The sequence below is a fragment of the Enhydra lutris genome, unplaced genomic scaffold (assembly GCF_002288905.1).
Source record: "Enhydra lutris kenyoni isolate GAN:26980312 unplaced genomic scaffold, ASM228890v2 scaffoldscaffold6, whole genome shotgun sequence".
NCBI lineage: Eukaryota > Metazoa > Chordata > Mammalia > Carnivora > Mustelidae > Enhydra > Enhydra lutris.
The window spans coordinates 40706700-40725673 of NW_019154090.1; the positions used below are offsets into that span (position 1 = coordinate 40706700).

At 37.0% G+C, this 18974-nt stretch overlaps 1 protein-coding gene across 1 annotated transcript in view; it reads left to right on the forward strand.

Annotated features, from left to right (window-relative positions):
* LOC111141568 (MACRO domain containing 2) overlaps positions 1 to 18974 on the forward strand; it is a 1949692-nt gene that overhangs the window by 1667993 nt on the left and 262725 nt on the right. The gene's annotated exons all lie outside the window — the stretch shown is intronic.

Genomic DNA, 18974 nt, shown 5'->3' on the forward strand with positions numbered 1-18974 from the left:
CTCTTTTCTTTTCTTTTGATTGTATTTATTTAAGAGAGGGAGCAAGTGCCTGTGCATGAGCAGGAGGAGGGGCAGAGAGAAAGGGAGAAGCAGATTCCCCTCCTCGCAGGGAGCCCGATGCTGGTCTTGATGTGGGGCTAGATCCCAGGACCCTGAGATCTTGACCTGAACTGAAGGCAGACTCTTAACCCTTTTAACTGACTGAGCCACCCAGGTGCCCCTCTTACCTGCCCTCTTGAAATGCATGACTGAGAAACTGTCACTTCCTTCCACGATGTTTGGTTATTCTCTTGAAAAAGGAAGCAAAACAAGAATATTATTCTGTGAGAATAACCCAGCCCTGTTGTATGAGGTGGCCACCTTCTACTTTAAAGTGATCTGGCCATCCAAATATTACTTCTCACAATATCGTACTTGTTAAAAGGTATAGAACAGACATCTTCACACTTTTTTTTTTTTTTAAGGATAGAGTAAATATGTTAAGCTTTGCAGGTCATATAGTCTCTATCACAGCTGCTCAACTGTGTTATACTGTAAAAGCACCCATAAGACGTTATGTAAATAGGCATGGCAGTGTTCCAATAAAACTTTATTCACAAAACCAGATGGTAGACTGCAGTTGGCCCACAGGCAATAGTTTCCTGACCTTTGGTATAGAACATGATTCTTGGAACCTTTGGCATAACTGCTCTCCGTCTGCTCTTAGTTGATTAAGAAGATGTTGCCAAAGGTCCTAGCAGCAACCTCCCCACCATGAGTGATTTCTGCTGATATAATTACACATCTTGTTTTTAATTCTATTTGCTCTAGATCCATCACCTGCTGGCAAGAGCCAGGGAAATTGTTGTGAAAACAATACCAACACACACACACACACACACACACACACACACACACACACCCAGAGGATCCAGGAGTCCAAACTCTCTAAAGTGTAGCTTTATTTTGCCATCCGAGCTTGGAAGGGTGTCCTTCATTTTGGCTTCCCATCCCTGTGTCCATTGCCTGCTCCCACTATTTCGGTCCTGGCAAGCTGAGATCCTACGGCCTCCTGACCTCACATTAGCAACATCACTGGCCCCATTGATGTTCCTACTGGAACACCACCCATGAGCTAGCCCTTCGACAATGCAGAAAGCTTTCCATGGGCCTTACCTGATATGATCCCGGCCCAATCGTTTGAAGCCATTACTATTTTTTTTTTTAAATTTATTGTTTTCACTAATAAAATAGCCCTGGAAAGGTTGAGTGACTTCGCCAAAATGCCATATCAAATTTATTTGTTGGAACTAGTTTTTTAACCTTTGTGTGACTGAGTAATCCCTGACTCTTTTTTTTTTTATAAAGATTTTATTTATTTATTTGACACACACACACAGAGAGAGAGAGAGAGAGAGGTCACAAGGAGGCAGAGAGACAGGCAGAGAGAGGGGGGAAGCAGGCTCTCCGCCGAGCAGAGAGCCCAATGCGGGGCTCGATCCCAGGACCCCGAGATCATGACCTGAGCCGAAGGCAGAGGCTTAACCCACTGAGCCACCCAGGCGCCCCAGTAATCCCTGACTCTTAACCCCCTGGGGACCTGTCCTCTATCTGGCAATGTTCTTTAGTCCCAGTTCACAGAAAATCTGCCTTTCGCTGTTTCTGTTTCACATTTTACTCAGATAGATTATCAATAGCCTGGCTGCCAGGCCCCATTCTCTGGGAAAAGAAGGAAAGCTACAGAAGAGGATCCAGCCTAAAAATGTTTTAAAATATCTGATGCTGACCACCAGGACCATTGATAGTAGGAGATAAGTCTTTAGTCAAAAATGAAATTTCAAAATTTCAAAGATAGGAAATCTGCCTCTTCCCTTAGGGTTAAGCAAGACCAGTGCTATCCAGGGAGGTCCTTGGGTCTGGTTCCCAGTGCTCTTATGAAACAGTGAAAGCTTCATGCTTTCTGAACCCTGGGACTGGGCTGCAGGGGCTGATCTGGTCAAGGGTAGGTTGTAGGAAACTGGATACTACAGTGAGATGGTCTTACCCAAGCAATGGAAGAAAGCAATCCCTGAAGTAAATGGTAATGTTGAAAACTCATAGTCCATGGAATCTGGGAGGTCAGGAGGGAAGGGTGAAAATTATCAAGACTAGAGAAGGTTAAAGCAGTTGATAAAGTTGGGTTGTAGCACTGGGAATCCTGTGCTGGTATACACACATACACACTTACACACGCGTTTATACACCCAAGTTCCCCTGGGGTATTATACTAGGCGAAAGTCAGTGTGTTGACTACAGACATTGAAAAGAAACAACTAACCAATCACACAAAATCCAGTCATTCTAGACCGGCTGATTATCTGCTTAGCTCTTTAGCAAGGGAGCCAAACGCATGAGAGCCAGGAGTTGACCTACATCAATCTGTAAGGATTCTCTTTTCTTCTCCTGTTGCTTCAAGCAGAGAGGTGCCTTGGAAATTCTTTGCTCCACTAAGAAGTCCTTGGCTTCTGCCACTCACTGTTCTTTACACAATTATCTCAAATCCTCTGCTATATGGCATTTGAGCTACCTTCTTCCAATAGCTACTTTTTTAAATATTTGAAGTAGAAAGGGATCTGAAGAAAAGAGAAAGAAGAAGCCAAAAGACAAAGATGGTTAAGAAACCAAGCATAGACTCTTGTTATGAAGAAAAGGGTAAGAGGGAAGAAAAGACAAATAAGCAAGATTGTTTCTAAATGAGGTATACAGATTTTAGGCCTGATTAGATTTTTCACACAACCTTCATAATGAATCACTCACTCTGAATCAAACACCCGTGAATTCCTATGAATCCTTTATAAAAGGCCTGGAGGAATACCTATAATCTTTGTACAGATATTTGCCATATCCTTTAAATTTTTCTAATAAATATGCATTTATAAATATCTATGTTTATATAATACAGATATATATGTATTTAGAAAGATATACTGTATGTGCCTGTGAGTATATTCTCCCCAAGTTTTAAACTAAAAAATTTTAAACTTACTTAAAACTCCCAAATTTTTTCAATTAAATGTTCATGAATTTTAAAGAGATAAGGAAGTCTTCTGGTGAATTGGAAGTCCACTCTACTCAATGATGTATCTTAATTGTAACTACATACACATTTGTTACACTGCCATAGGAACATGCCAGTTAAGATGTTGTTTAGGGCCTAATGTTAAGAGTTTATAAATTTGTATCAGAAATTAATTTGTTACTTTGGCTTCTTTGCTGGAATATAATTTTATGTTTAAACTGCCATCATTCAATTATTTTATAATGATGAGAAAACCAAATCCATGTTAGGTTATTTTATTTTGTTAGTGGTTTTTTTTTTTTTTTAATGTCTTCTAACAAGAACATTCTAGGATGCAAAAGAATTTGCTTCTCACTTTTTCCCATATATGGCCAGCAACTTGAACTGAATTAAAAACGAAGCCAAAGTGAAAACTAGCTTTGTCCCTAGATTTTTTTTTTTTAAACTATAGAGGCTATACTTCTGTGTTATAGTAACTAACTAGAATTTTCTTTCTATCTACCTGTCATTAATAGCTTAGCTACTTAGAAACCCAACTCTGTGTCCAAGATATGGTCTTGGTTGACATAAATTTTATTTTAATTTTATGATGGCCTACATTTCCCTAATATTCCACATTCTTTTTTTTTTTCCAGTATATTTAAACTAAGACACCCATTTCTCCTACTAACCCCCAGCCCTGCCTCTGGCATAGATAGATGATAGGTAGATAGATAGACAGAGTCCACATATCAGAGACATCATATAGTATTTGTCTTTCTCTCTCTGACTTAATTCACTTATCATAATTCCTCAAGGTCCACCCATGTTATTACAAATGGCAAGATTTTATTCTTTTTTATGGTTGATAATAGTCCACTGTGTATATATACCACATTTTTAATCCAGTCATCCACTGGTGGACACTTAGATTGCTTCTGTATCTGGGCTATTGTAAATAATACTGCAATGAACATAGGGTTGTACGTATCTTTTCAAATTTGTATTTTTTGTTTGTTTGTTTTCTTCAGATCAATACCCAGAAGTAGAGTTACTGGATTATATAGTAGTTCTGTTTTGAATTTTTTGAGGAACCTCCATCCTGTTTTCTGTAGGAGCTGCACCAATTTACATTCCCACCAGCAGTGCACAAGGATTCCCTTTCCTCCCCATCCTCACCAACACTCGTTATTTCTTGCCTTTTTGATAACAGCCATTTGAACAGGCATGAGGTGATATCTCATTTGGTTTTGATCTGCATTTCCCTGATGATTAATGATGGATCTTTTCATGTACCTCTTGGCCATCTGTATATTTTCACTGGAAAAATATATATTCAAATCTTCTACCCATTTTTTAAATCAAGAAAAATTTTTGTGCTATCAGTTGTACGAGTTCTTTATATATCATTTACTAATAAATGTATTAGTGGTGATTTTTAAAAATTGATTTGGGGGGGCACCTGGGTGGCTCAGTGGGTTAAACCACTGCCTTCGGCTCAGGTCATGATCTCAGGGTCCTGGAATTGAGTCCCGCATCGGGCTCTCTGCTTGGCAGGGAGCCTGCTTCTCTCCCTCTCTCTGCCTGCCTCTCTGTCTGCTTGTGATCTCTCTCTGTCAAATAAATAAATAAAATCTTTAAAAAAAAAATTGATTTGGGGACTACTCTTGAGCATTGTTTTAAAATGTGATGGAGAGCTATCTTTGTCCTGTATTGGCAAAATATGTATGTCTAGTGTCAGCTCTGCCAAAGAGAATTGTATTTGCCTTGGTCAACTAACCTAACTCTGAACTTACCTTGGAGAAACTTTTTTCTTTTTTTCTTGCATAATAAAAAATATAAGACATTAATGCAAAATAAAAATCAACAAAGGGTTACAATATTAAAATATACATCACTATATATGTACACACACACACACACACACACACACATAAAACTATGTGAGAATCTTATTGATTTTAGGCCATAACAAGATAAAATTAATCAGCACTCCATCTCTACCAAATTTTTAGCCTTTACAAAATAAGTGGAGAGTGATTGATATTTTTCTGTCTGTAAGATAAGGTTTATTAGTAAATCAAATAATATTGCCATTCACATGTTGCATATATTTGTTAAATGACTCTATGAGCACCTCATCTAGAGACATTTGCTAATTTTTGTAGTATATATCTTAATTAATGTTGATAATTAGTGCCATTTATTATTATTATTATTATTTTTATTAGCTTATTCTAATGCCAGGTCCTAAAATAAGTGCTCAATTTTTTGTTGTTGTTGTTAGAATCAATTAGTCATCACAGTCTCAGGAGGTAGATCATTTTATTACCCCCGTTTTTCAGATAAAAAGATTAAAGACTATTGCCCTGCCTCCCTCAAGTTCACCACCCAATAGTGATAACCAGTTTCCTTAAGATTATGTAAGTAGTTCTAAAAGTATTAGTCCACGCAATATATTATCATTTTTACTCCAAATTATGCAAGGTATTACATCATTTTACATCTTAATAGCACAGAAGAGAAATAAAACTATTATTTTCTTCATTCACTACAGTCTTTCAACCAGCCCACAGGAGTGACTACTATTAAAAAAACAACAACAACAAAAAAAAAACACATAAAAACTTGCCCCAGATATCTGTTCAAAAAAACAAAGGCTTTGTGATCAATTGATTTCAATGTTATTTTGAAGTTAAAAGTCTTCTTTCACAAACTATTGAAGCAAAGCTCTCTCCTATGAGTGGTTTTATTCTATAGCAGATGTCTCATTCTCCAGATACGTGGATTTTTCAGCCACTTTAAGCTGTTTAAAACATGGCTAATTCTAGATATGTGTTCACATTTTGATTACAACCAAATGTTCCAGCCCCGTCCCCATATTTCACAGACCAACTTGGAAAGGTGCCAGCAAAGCCAGCTGGAGACCTGGGGAGGTTAGCAGGGAATCCTGCCTTTTGGACTCAAGATGTAGTGTTTTCAGATCCACGGGCTTTAGACTCTACCCCCAATTCTGTTTATGCTGTTTTTTAAAACTTCGGGGTTTTTGTTAAGTCACCTTAGTTTTTTCATCTCATCACAAGACAACTCTACCTTTAAGGAGAAATAACAAAGAAACAGAAAAGAATAAAATCTAACAGTGGAAGCCATCAACAGGTTTTCTTCTCTGAGCACCTCTTTTTGAGGCATTAGCCTTTGTAACACTTCATAACAGGCCCTACATGAAAAAAAGGGGGAAAAGAAACTTTACATGATGAGGAAAGGATGGGAATTAAAGATAGAGAATGGTGTAGTGGGAAAAGGAGAATATAGTGACAGAAAAAGAAAAGTAATTCCCTGTTGGCCAAAACATTATTTTCTACAACCTGGTCACACTGACTTTTTTTTTTTTTTTGGTGGATACTTATTTCTTGCCATCCCGTTCTGGTGGGGGGGAAATGTATAACTCTGATCAGCTATGAACCAGCCCTTACTGAGGAGACTATCTCTTGGTTGTAACTATTTCTTAATTAAATACTGTTTATCCCCTAAAATAATTACAGTGGTTTTAATTTTTTTTTAAATTTCTTTATTTGCAAGCATGTACATGTGTGTGAGAACGACTCAAGTGGCCGTTCTTTGGAGCAAGCAGGTGGGGGGGGTGGCCGGGGGCAGAGGGAGAGGGAGAAGCAGACTCCCTGAAGAGCAGGAAGCCTCATGCCGGACTCCGGGACTTGATCCCAGGAGCCTGGGATCATGACCTGAGCTGAAGGAAGACAGTTAACCAACTAAGCCCCCCAGGTGCCCCTATAGTGGTTTTTAAGGTGTCCCTTTAATTTTAGGTGAAGAAGTAAATTTTTTTTTTAATTTTTAACATGAATCATTTCTTTTTTGAAGAAGGACAAAGATTAATAGCTAGAGTTGTAATTTCTTTTTCACCACATGCCCAACCAATTTGATTTCTTTTTCTCCTAGATTAAAAAATAAGCTAAGGCCAGCAAAAAGCCTTAATTGGGTCACTAATTAAATGCCAGACATCTGCTTGCCTTGTAGAGTTGAGGGCTAAGTAGCTGAAGAAAATAAAATCATGAACTGATATTTGTGGCAATATATGTGGAGGAAGTAAAGGATAAAGCTGGTATGTTCACTGCTGTATAGAACTATTTATGTGATCCATGATTTATAGAGATAAGTGATTGGGAAAGCATAAAACATGAGAGTGCAGAAGTTTTGCCTCCAAATGTCCAAATATTTCAGCTATGTGTTGGCACTACTCTGTGGATCGAAGAATAAAAGAAGTGTGAGCTCTCAGTCTGCATCCAGACACTCAGAGGACAAAGAGTTACCTTCAAGGGTAAGCTTAGAAAGCAGCCCATGAGCTAGGAGAAGAAACAAGATGGGGTGACATGGCTTGTCACTGGGGCCTGAGGATTGGATCAATGGAGGAACTGGGGACAGCTCTTTAGGGGGAGTTGGGAAAGAAGCCTGATTAGAGTGGATTCAAGGGAAATTTAGAAAAGAAATGGAAATAAGCATAGGCAACTCTTTCAAAGAGGTCTGCTCAACAGAGGTGTACAGAAATGGGCCAATAGCTGGTGGCAAAAATAGGGTCAAGGAGAGTGTTTGGATGAAGACAGGTAAGAGGAAGGTTGTGACATGTGAGCTGGAAGTCTAACAACATGATAATGTCTATGAATTCATTTTGTTTTCTTAACATTTGAGCTAGTTACTCTTTAATCTCATTTCCTCATGTCAAAATATGGATCAATTTCTACCAAAAGCATTGGCTTTCAACTATAGGTCAGTTATGATTACAAGTTTTAAGTGACTACTTCATTTCTTAATTATGCTGCATTTACATCAACCAGTAATGCCAAGGGTATAGAAATCTTTTGAATTTCAGGAAATTATAATATTTGTTTCACGATCTGTAATGCAAGCTCTGTTTACCAAACCCTGTGTTCATGAGGGGTATCTTTGTCCAAGTCTGACCAAGGCATTTTAGGACTCTATAGACCAGCAAACCTTGCTTCTCAAAGTTGGCTCTCCATCTTCAATCCCCAGAGAGAGGAGGCAGGAAGTGTTCTCTTCCAACTGCCATTCCAGGAGTCCATGCATATATTTAGGAGTCTCTCCATCTTAGATCCATGACATTTATGGGGAAAATTATACCCTGAAACTATATGGCAGGATGGCAGTAAATCTAATGAGTGCATATATGAGGAGAACTAAAAATCTCTCCTTACATTTTCCACATGACCTTGAAGAAGGTTCTTGGTCATCTGTCGACTCAAGTGGCCGTTCTTTGGATGTGAAGATAGTGGTATGCAGCACCAGAAATATTTTCAAAGGGCGTTCTGCACATTAAAGGTTCTAATTATCCTTCTTCAAGCCAGCAGCATCAGTCCTGATTATTAAACAGTTTTATAATCCTAACTGGCCTGAATTTTTTTCAATGCAGTCCTTCAAATTACCCTTCTGCAGTTATGAATCTTTCCCAAAGCATTTAAACCTGCATACACAAAGAGAAATACCACTGCTTAATCATGAATGCTACTGAACAAAACCTATATTTATTTCATGTTCAGGCTGTAAATATCAGAAATTTATGGATGGTGATTTCTTAAGAAATAAGCACTATAGGCTCTGAAATGACTGGCAGTTCTATTATAAGGGATTTTGAACAAGCTTTGAGGCAGAGGCTCCTGGAAAAGAATTTATGTACTTTGCTGACTGTAGAGACATTCCATAGCAAAATATTAGAAATTTACTTGTTCTCAACATGCCATGATAGTTACGATCGAGCTCTGGAGTTTTGCTATCTAGAAATTAAACATCTTAGGAGTTACCTATTTAGTAATGCGTTGTAATATGCTTTTCCTAATTAAGGAAAATCCATCCAATCAGTTCTATCACGGAGTCTTCTGAAAGCCAGTTTTGAATCGCAAAAGTGAAAACCATCCATTGCAATCAAGCTTCAGTGAAATAACCCAGTTAATAATGTTCCCCAGTTAATAATTTAAACAAAATCACCAAAAAATAAGTTTGGGTTTGCTTGGACATTCATAAAATGGTGATGAACAAACATATCTCTGTATTTTGCCAAATTTCATTTTCTTAATTCCACACATCCCTTAACTATCTCCTTTTCCTTCCCCTTCCTTTACACTAATCACAAACTGCCCTTACCCAAAGGACTTAGTTGATAAAACCAGCTGATCAGTGTACCAGAGGCTGGTTAATCAACTCTCTTTGGTTTGGATCATGGTGGAAAGTGGGCAGTGAGAAGTATGCCTGCCTGAGTATTCACAGAGAGCCTCCCCTTCCTATTATACTCCTTTGTTCATGAAAGGGACAAAAAGCCTGGCAAGTCCTAATTAATGCCTGTCATAAAGAGATAATTAAGATACTATATGGAGTCATGACTCTTGTTTTAACTTCCCTAAAATATAAATGTAATTAGGAGAGACACTTTCCTCAATAGAGTGAGTCCAGCAGTCAAAACCAGCCTATTTCATTGTTCAGTTGTTTCCGTCCCTGAACCAGTCAATGTTGAGCTTGTATGTTTCCTTTCTCAGGGTTGAGAAAGCAAAACATCTTGCTTTGGTTAGATGTTAAGGAAAAAAATAAAGCATTTCCAAAATCCAAACAATGTTTTTAAAACCTCAGAATCCATCCATATAGAAACTTTTGGCTAATCTGTTATACAAGGTATATACCTTATAACCTACACATTTGCTGGCAGATTCCTCTCAGAGACCCTAATCAGCTTGCCATGAGCATGTAACCATTCTTAAATGCACATTCATGGAGTTGGCTTATACATAGGCTTTTAGGGGAACATTGCAGTGATCTGTATGTCTACAGTCTTATAACACATGAATATATACAGGAAAGCTTTTTCTTCATAAGCAATTGGATTTCATTCACAGACCTCATGGAACAGTATAGGAATCATCTTGCAAATGTCATAGGTTTACCAAAATCTGTTAAGTGATTTTTTTTTTTACTAAAAGACCAATTTCTGGGGCACGTGGGTGGCAACAGTCAGTTAAGCATCTGACTCTTGGTTAGTCAGTTAAGCATCTGACTTTTGGTTTCAGCTCAGGTCATGCGATTGGGCCCTACATCTGACTCCATGCCCAGCGCAGATTCTTTTCTCCCTTACCCTCTGCCCTTCCTGCTCATTCTTTCTCTCCTTCTGTCCCTTTTTCTCCTTTCTCTAATAAATAAATCTATAAGTAGATTTATAATAAATAAATGAAAGACCAATTACGGAGCATTTTTTTTTAAAGATTTTATTTATTTATTTGACAGAGAGAGATCACAGGTAGGCAGAGAGAGAGAAAGGAGGAAGCAGGTTCCCCGCGGAGCAGAAAGCCAGATCCCAGGACCCCGAGATCAAGACCTGAGCCGAAGGCAGAGGCTTTAACCCACCAAGCCACCCAGGCACCCCTTGCGGAGCATTTTTAAAGCTGTAGTTTTATCCTTACCTGTTCCTTGGGGGTCTTTTTTTAAATGAATGTATTTATAAAATAAATTAATGTATATCATTATAGACAATTCATAAAACACAAAGTAAAAGGCAATATTTTTACAAAGAAAACTACCATTAACATTTTGATGTATTTTTGTAAATGTTTCTTTCCTATGTTAATATAATTAATCATTTTTGTTTTTATCACAAAATGAGAATGATCTTATGACATTTCCTAGAGAAATTTTCTGTTACCTGATTTATTCCCTCACAATGTATGTTTGGCTTGGGTGATATATTAGAAGAGTGAATAAAATACATCTGTACTGTTTAAGGAATAACTGTAAAGTAAATAATCTTGGTCATTATCATCATTATCAAATATAGCCTGCAACACAGAAGCCCCTAATTGCATCCTGTCTTTCTCCCATAAAGGTAACCACTCTCCTGACTTTTGTGGTAGCAACTTCCTACCAATATACGTTATTTTTTCCTGTTTTTGAACTGTATGTAAGTGGAATCATGATGTATGCATTCTTTTCCAAATTGCTGCTTTTGCTCAGCTCTATTTCAATGAGATTCATTCAGGTCATTGGATCTACATGTACTTACTTAATTTATCTTTAATACTACAGAGTATTCCAATGAATGAGTTTGCCCTAATTTACATCTTCATCTTACTCTTAATGGGAATTTGGAATAATTCCAGCTTATGGCTATTATAATGACGTTGTGCATAATTTTGTCTCTTGGGGAATATGTGCAAATTCCTACTGTGAATATCTATGAATGGATTTGCTAAGGCATAGATCTTAAATTTTACTAGATAATGCCAAACTGTTTTCAGAATAGACCATGCCAATTGACATTTCCAAACAGCAGTGCCACATTCTCACTAACATTTTCTATTTTCATATTTTAAAAAATATTTTGAGAAGCTAATGGGTTTATAATTTTACTTCAGAATATTATTAACTAATAGTTCTCTAATTACTGAGTTTGAACATGTTTCTACATCAGATTTATTAGTCACTTGGATTTTCTTTTTGTAATGTATATCTTTTAGGTCTTTTATCCATTTTTTTCCCATTGTGCTGACTATATGTTTCATACTGATTTGTAGGAGTTCTTTATATATTCTGAGTACTAGTTCCTTACCAGATATATGGGTCATAATGTCATTTCTAACTCTGTGGCTTGTCTTCTTACTCTCTTCTTGGTGTACTTTGATGAAGTGAATTTATTAATTTTAAAGAAGTATAACTAATTAATCTCTTCCTTTACAATTTGTGTTTTTAAAAGTCTATTTAAGAAAGGCTCCCTACTTTAAGGTCATAAAGATATCATCCTATATCATCTATCTAAAAACTTTGTAGTTTTTCCTTTTATATTTATAACTTTGATAGACCCAGGATTGTCAAGTATGAACTAGAGAAATAATTTCATTTCTTTTCTTTTCTTTTTTTTTTTTTTTTTTAAAGATTTTATTTATTTATTTGACAGAGAGAGATCACAAGCAGACAGAGAGGCAGGCAGAGAGAGAGAGAGGGAAGCAGGCTCCCTGCTGAGCAGGGAGCCCGATGCGGGACTCGATCCCAGGACCCTGAGATCATGACCTGAGCTGAAGGCAGCGGCTTAACCCACTGAGCCACCCAGGCGCCCTCATTTCTTTTCTTAATGGATATTGACTTGCATCAGTGAAACTTACTAAGAGTTCATTCTTGCCTCTTGTTCTGTTATGTAACAGATGTCTGTATATGTGTAAGCCTAATATTAGGATCTTTATTTGAATCCTTATGTCAACATCTCTTTGCCTTTGGTTTTTACATGGGAAGGTAGATGTTTTCTCTTAAATTCAATTTAATTTTTTTTTCTTCATTTGGGGAAACTTAAATCCTGAGTTTGCTATGGCCCCTGCCCTGCTCTTGTCAGTTAAAAAAAAAAAAAAATTGTGGCAAATTATCCTAAAACTGTTTTTGTAACACTTATCTAGAAGTTACTAGGACAGGAACAGAGGCAATGGCAAAACAAAACCTTCAGAAAAGATTCTAATTAAATTTTTGAACTAATCATTGGGCATATTGGTCCTTGGGTGGTCTCGGTTTCAGTGAACTGGTGTCCTTTTCTCAGCCTCCCATTGGCCTACACTACCCTGCCATTGGGTTCCTAAGGTGATGCCTGGCCATGAGGATTTCTTTGCTATCAGTTTGACAAAGGCATTGACCCACACATTGGACCTGTGAGTAACATGTCCTCATACACATCCTTTTAATGAATACACTTGACCTGTTGGACCATGTGACTACTTAGTTCAAAGTTAAGATTCCTTGAACTCTTGGTTTTATGTCTCAACTTTAAGGACCCTAAATACAAAGATTTAACAAAAAATAAAGGATAAAACAGAGAACAGCTGATAGATGTGGTCTTAAATTCATAATTCAGATTATGAGATACAGGGAGATAATAAGAGATGATTAAAACTGGCCACTAGAACAAAAGTTCCTTCAGGGCATCTCAAATTCACTGGTGCATTCCCAATGTCTAGAACAGTGTCTGGCACATAATAGAGGCTTAGTTTTACAAAACATCTCTTTACTCTGTTTCCCAAACAGGAGTCTTCTGTTAGAAAAGAGGTCTTCTGCAAAAGTCTAGTGTTTAGCAATTCAAAAGAGAGTAGTGTATTATCCCTTTCTTTTTCTACCTCCTGGGCATGCTTAATAAGAAAAGTAAAGGAAGTCTCAAAAGAGACTAGAATCGAATTCATTGCTTTTCATCCACTTCTTTTCTGAAGCTATGGCATGCCTCCCTAAACCCAAAGAAAGGTTACAAAGATAGCATCCCTGTGTCCTGCCTCTTGGAAGGAATTAGCAATAATAATAAAGATAATGATGACAGAAACAATAGCTACTAGTATTTGTATAATGAAGACCATGTACCAGTGTAGTCTTAAACTCTTCACATGAAATATTTCACTTAATCCACAGAAATCCTATAGAATTGGTACCTTCATTCCCTTCATTTTACAGATGATGGGGCAAGGCAAGGAAAAGTTAAATTAATTATCCTGGGCCATCCAGTTAGTAAGAGCAATCATAGAATTAATACCCTGATAGGTTGGTACTAGAGTGTGTATTCTTAATAGCTATTATGTGCTGCATTTGGACAAGCCAATTCCAGTTCACCCCCAATCCTCTGCATTACCTTTACACAAACACATCGATATTTATGAGAATTGGGGAATAGGGGCATACTTTATTTCCATTTTCTGGACTTTTATCTTATTTTTATTAATTGAATTCAAGTTCTGTCACCTTGAGACGTTGGAGACACCATAGATCAGAGGGACATCATGTGATGAATAGAACATAGCTTTCAAGAAGCACCATATGATCAGGAAAAGACATTCAAAAACAAAGAATTGAATGCTAGGAAATCTGTGCTAGAGATGTGTACAGAGTGCTTCAGGAATACAATGAAGGAATGTGATGTGGGTGAGAGAGAGGGGGCCATGATGTCAGACAAGTTTTGCAGAGAGTGTTTTGAAGGATGAATAGGAAAGTAGGATAGTGGTGTCAATGCAAAGGTTCCAAGCCCAGGGAGAGGCTGGCGTGCTGGTTGAGAGTTGGCAGAAGGTGTAGTAAAGGAGTGATCCAAGAAAAAAGAACAATTTGGAAGATTCAGGGTTCATGAAAAATCAGCAAATTGGAGTTCTGCAGTGTGTAAAGTCAGATACCAAGGTCCAGACAATCCTCCATTTTCCAAATGAATCACCATAACTGATGAAGGTCAACAAAACAGAGGCAAGGAAAGGTTAAGCAGCTTGTCCTACGTCACCCAGCTAGTAAGATTTCATATAATTAAAATCATTTTGGTGGGAAATAGATAAGGCATTTGGAGAGATAGCAGATTCTTTGTGAGTTATTTTTCTGATACATAGAGGACCACAGTATTTTCTTCCCTAAAAGTAGAGTGAGTAATGAGGATGCCTTCAGAAGATTAGAATTATCTTCAACTAGATGCCTTGCACCTATTTCTTATTCCTTTTATATTATTACTGATTTATGTGTCTGTATGTAAAAATTTCTTTTAATTAACTAATTGCACTGACATATATTTGCAAGTGTTTCCTTTAATATACACCTACCCTTTTCTGTGATTCAAATAACTATATTCAATTCTCCTAATTTTTCATAATGTTCTCAATTATCATAGCAAAATAACTCAGTTCTGGGAAAATACACCAATAACTATCTTGAATTGCAGAAACAATAAAATTAAGAGAGTTTTAACTGAACAATTTGAGTTTTTTAATTGAAATATTTGTGCACAAAAGCCCATGATGTCACCACTAATGGCTAATTTATTTGTTTGTCTGACTCATAATGAATATGGGAGAATTGTTTTAATAAAGATGAATTGCTTTTAATAAAGACTAAAATCCCTTAATTTAGTTAAACAGAAGCCACTATATTGGCAGTTTTTCGGGAAGAAATGCAGGAGTTGGTTCTCTCAGAAGTTCCATGCCAGATTTCAACAATTTGCATGAGAAATCAGAAGGGCATTGTTAACATGCTCCATTTCATTTGGAACAGTTTTAACTTTTGGTAGTCAGCTCAATAAATGAAAGTGACTGCTTTTAACCTGGGACAATGCTATGCCGTACCAGGATATGCCACTGGCTAAGTTGTTACTTTTTCTGTTGGTGTTGGAAGAAGTTGGTGAAAAACTTCAGCGTAAATATCAATTTTCTGTATTTAACTGTGTTTTTATTTTTTTATTTAAGTTGAATTTAATTAACATATGCTATAGTACTAGTTTCAGAGGTAGAATTTAGTGGTTATCATCTAACAGACTTACAGACTAAGGCCCCATCTCTGCTATTTTCACATGGAATGTAGTCCTAAGCAACCATCATCTCTTCCCTTTGTCATCGAGCTTTCTCCACAGTCTCTTCTCAACATATGACCATGCCACACCTCTGCTCAGAGCTCTGCAATGGCTCCCACCTCACTCAAAATAACTGCCTACTCCCTGCAATGGCCCACATGACTCTCAGCTCTCAAGTCCTGCTGCCTCTCCTTGACACTGTGCCTCAAAATCTGGCCTCCTTTTGGTTCCTCACACATATCAGAGAGATTCCTGCTTTGGGGCCCTGGTCCTAGATGGTTTCACAGCATGAAGCCTTCTATCCCCAGATATCCACTGAGGTAACTCTCACACCCTTAAAGTCTCTGTTCATAGATCACATTTTGACTACATCATTCACCTGGGCACCATATTTAAGAAATCAACATTTTACCCCTCCAGTAACTTCCCTAATCCCATTAGCCAGCTCTACTTCTTCCTTTCTCATAGCATTTTTCACCATCACACACAGTGTACACATTACCTATTAAGTATGTATATTATTTTAGTTGGCCTCCCACCTCCTCACTAGATTGCTGAACTCCATGAGGCCAGAAGTCTTTGCTTTTTTGTTCACTGATGTATTTCAGTCTTCTAGAATGGCATCTGGTACATTTGGTTCAGTAAATACTTGCTATGTGAATGAGTGAATGGATTAATAAATACATTAATTAATCAATTTTTCCTTAACCCCTCATATTTCTTACACTATCTGACAAATAGCAATTTTTTTTTTCCTACACTTTGCAAATGATTCTGGTAATAGTGGTCTGGGCCGCAGACTATGGCCAGCAACTGGACTTTAATTTGATACTTCGTTAAGGAGGAAATTTTCTTTAATGATTTATTCTCTTTAGTTTGTCAGTACAAATACTCAGTTTCAAGTTGTATCTGAAAACTTACAGGCCAGCAAATACTCGGGAATGGAGAGCATGCATCACTTATAGCTACAGCGATTTTCTATCTCTGACTCATCTGAAAAAGCCTTAATTGAGTATTTATTCTTATGCTGCAAGATCCAAAAAATCTTAACTGCCATTAAGCTGTCTACAGAAGCAAAACGAAATGGAGAATTAAGGCAATTATCAGGATGATATGAACCATAGAAAACATGTTTGCCTCAATCTGGATGTTTCTGGAGAACTTATTTTTGACCTAAATTATCTGAGTAACCCCCCCCCCTTCAGTTTCCATTTCATTTTGCACAGATAGATAGTAATTTAGTGTGGAAAGGGAAGAGCCCATAATACAGGGAATTAGTGAGAGAAGAAATTCATCATCCAGGGAATGTTTGGCTGTATCTTCTCTTTTCACTAAACTTTGTTCCCAGAGGAAATAGAAAAAATACAAAGACTTAATAAGGAATTTTTGAAAATTAGTAACTGATTTACCGAAGATAGTCTTTGACACCTGCCTACATTTTGTTCTTAACTAAAACAACTCCTCAGTTTGGATTTCTTTTAGCTCCCGTTTAGGCTTTAACTTTAGATCCATCTTTAAAAAGCCAGTGAGTAAATAAAACGGGATATTGATCATCATACATGCATTCCAATGCATATGCAGACACGATTGGCAGAGGTGTGGGTTGTTTCTGGTTTACGTGACAGCCGGCTCTCTAATGTATATCCAATGTGTGATAATGAGGAATTTGCGGTTGTGTCCATCTGCTGCTCTTGTGTGCTTTATTACTTGTTTTGTCAGGTCATTTGTATTTGTTTGATATCTTCACTCTCTCCCTAAAGATGTATTTCCCAATAAGACAATTTTTTAACTTTAGAATTTGATATTCAAACTACCCACCTGTCTCCCCCACACACCAGCTTCAATGGTGAGCAGAGGATGCCCGGTTTAAAAAAAAAAAACAAAAACAAACAAAAAAAAAAACTGCGCCTGCTGAGAAATAGGGCCCTTTCTGGCCCAACCCACCTGCTTTTCCTAACAGATGAGCATCTCAGTGGAGCCAATGACCGAATCCCACAAGGGGCTCAGCAAGTGCATCTCAATTATTCATTGACCTCAAATGCTATCCCTTGTCTGCTGTTTGGCTGTCGATTCATTGGAAAAAGTTAAAATCAACCAGGAAGATGATAAATTTTCAGGATATGATACAAATATACATAGAGGTTAAGTCTATTTGATGTAGCATAGGAAGAAGTGTTACTGAAATGCAAAAATATTCCTTCCTCATGTCTATGTCTCAGCAATCCAGAGCTCAATTGTTTGTTTGTTTGGTTTTCTTTTTTCATTTTGGTTTTAAAGTTCCCCCGATTTCATCCTAACTTACCTTCTGGTCATCTCTCATACCCCTCCTCATCATGAGCTTTCTTTCTATTTTATTTATTTTTATTCTTTATTGTCTCCACCATTATCGAGATATAGGTGACATATAACATTGTGTAAGTTTAAGGTACACAACCTACTGATTTGATGTACTTATGTATTGCAAAATGATTACCACCATAGCATTAACTAACACCTCCATCACAACATACAATTACCTCTTTTGTGTGGTGAAAACATTTAAGATCTCTCTTAGCAACTTCCAAGTATATAATACAGTATCCTTAACTCTAAGCCCTGTGCTGTATATTAGATCACAGGACTTACCCATCTTATAACTGGAAGTTTGTATTTTTTGACCACCATCAGTAACACAACAGATATTTGTATATTGATTTTGTATCCTGCAAGTTTACTGAATTTGTTGATTAGATCTACATGTTTTATGTTTTTGATGTTACAATTTCCATCTTTTTACTTTGTGCCTCCATTAACAAATTGCTGTAGTTATTTTTAATGCTTTTGTCTCTTAACCTTCATACTAGACTTATAAGTGATATATCCACCATCATTACAATATTAGAGTATTCCGAATTTAACTACATATTTACATGTACCAGTGATTTTTTATACTTCTGTATGTTTTCTTGTTACTAATTAACATTCTTTCATTTCAGCTTGAAGAACTTCACTTAAATTTTTTTAGGACCAGTCTAGTGGTAATGAGTTTTATCTTGTCCTTGTTTGGAAAAACTCTTTATCTCTCCTTCAGTTCTATAGGCCAGCTTTGCAGGGTAGAGTATTCTTGGTTGGCAGTTTTTTTGTTTGTTTTGTTTTTTGTTTTTCTTTCAGTCTTTTGAATATATCGTGTCACTCCTTTTGGCCTCCAAAGTTTCTGCTGAAAAATCTGCTGATAATCTTATGGGTGTTTCTTTGTGCCTAACAGGTTGTTTTTCTCTTGCTGAGTTTAAGGCTCTCTTTTAGTCTTTATCTTTTGATGGTTTAATGTTAATGTGTCTCAGTACAGGTATCTTTGGCTTCTTCTTGTTTTATAATCCTTAGGTTTGCTGGATTTTGATACCTGTTTCTTTACCCAGATTAGGACAGGTTTCAGACAGAATTTCTTTGAATAAGCTTTTATCTCTTTTTTATCTCTTTTCCTTTTGTGGGCCTTTATGAGTGTGTATTGGTCTACTTCTTCTCATTAGTTCCTTCATCTATCTTCACTCTTTTTTATTCTTTTTTTTTTCTTGTTGCTCCTCTGATAGATGAATTCCTTTGCCTATCTATGAGTTTGCTGATCCTTTCTTCTGCTTG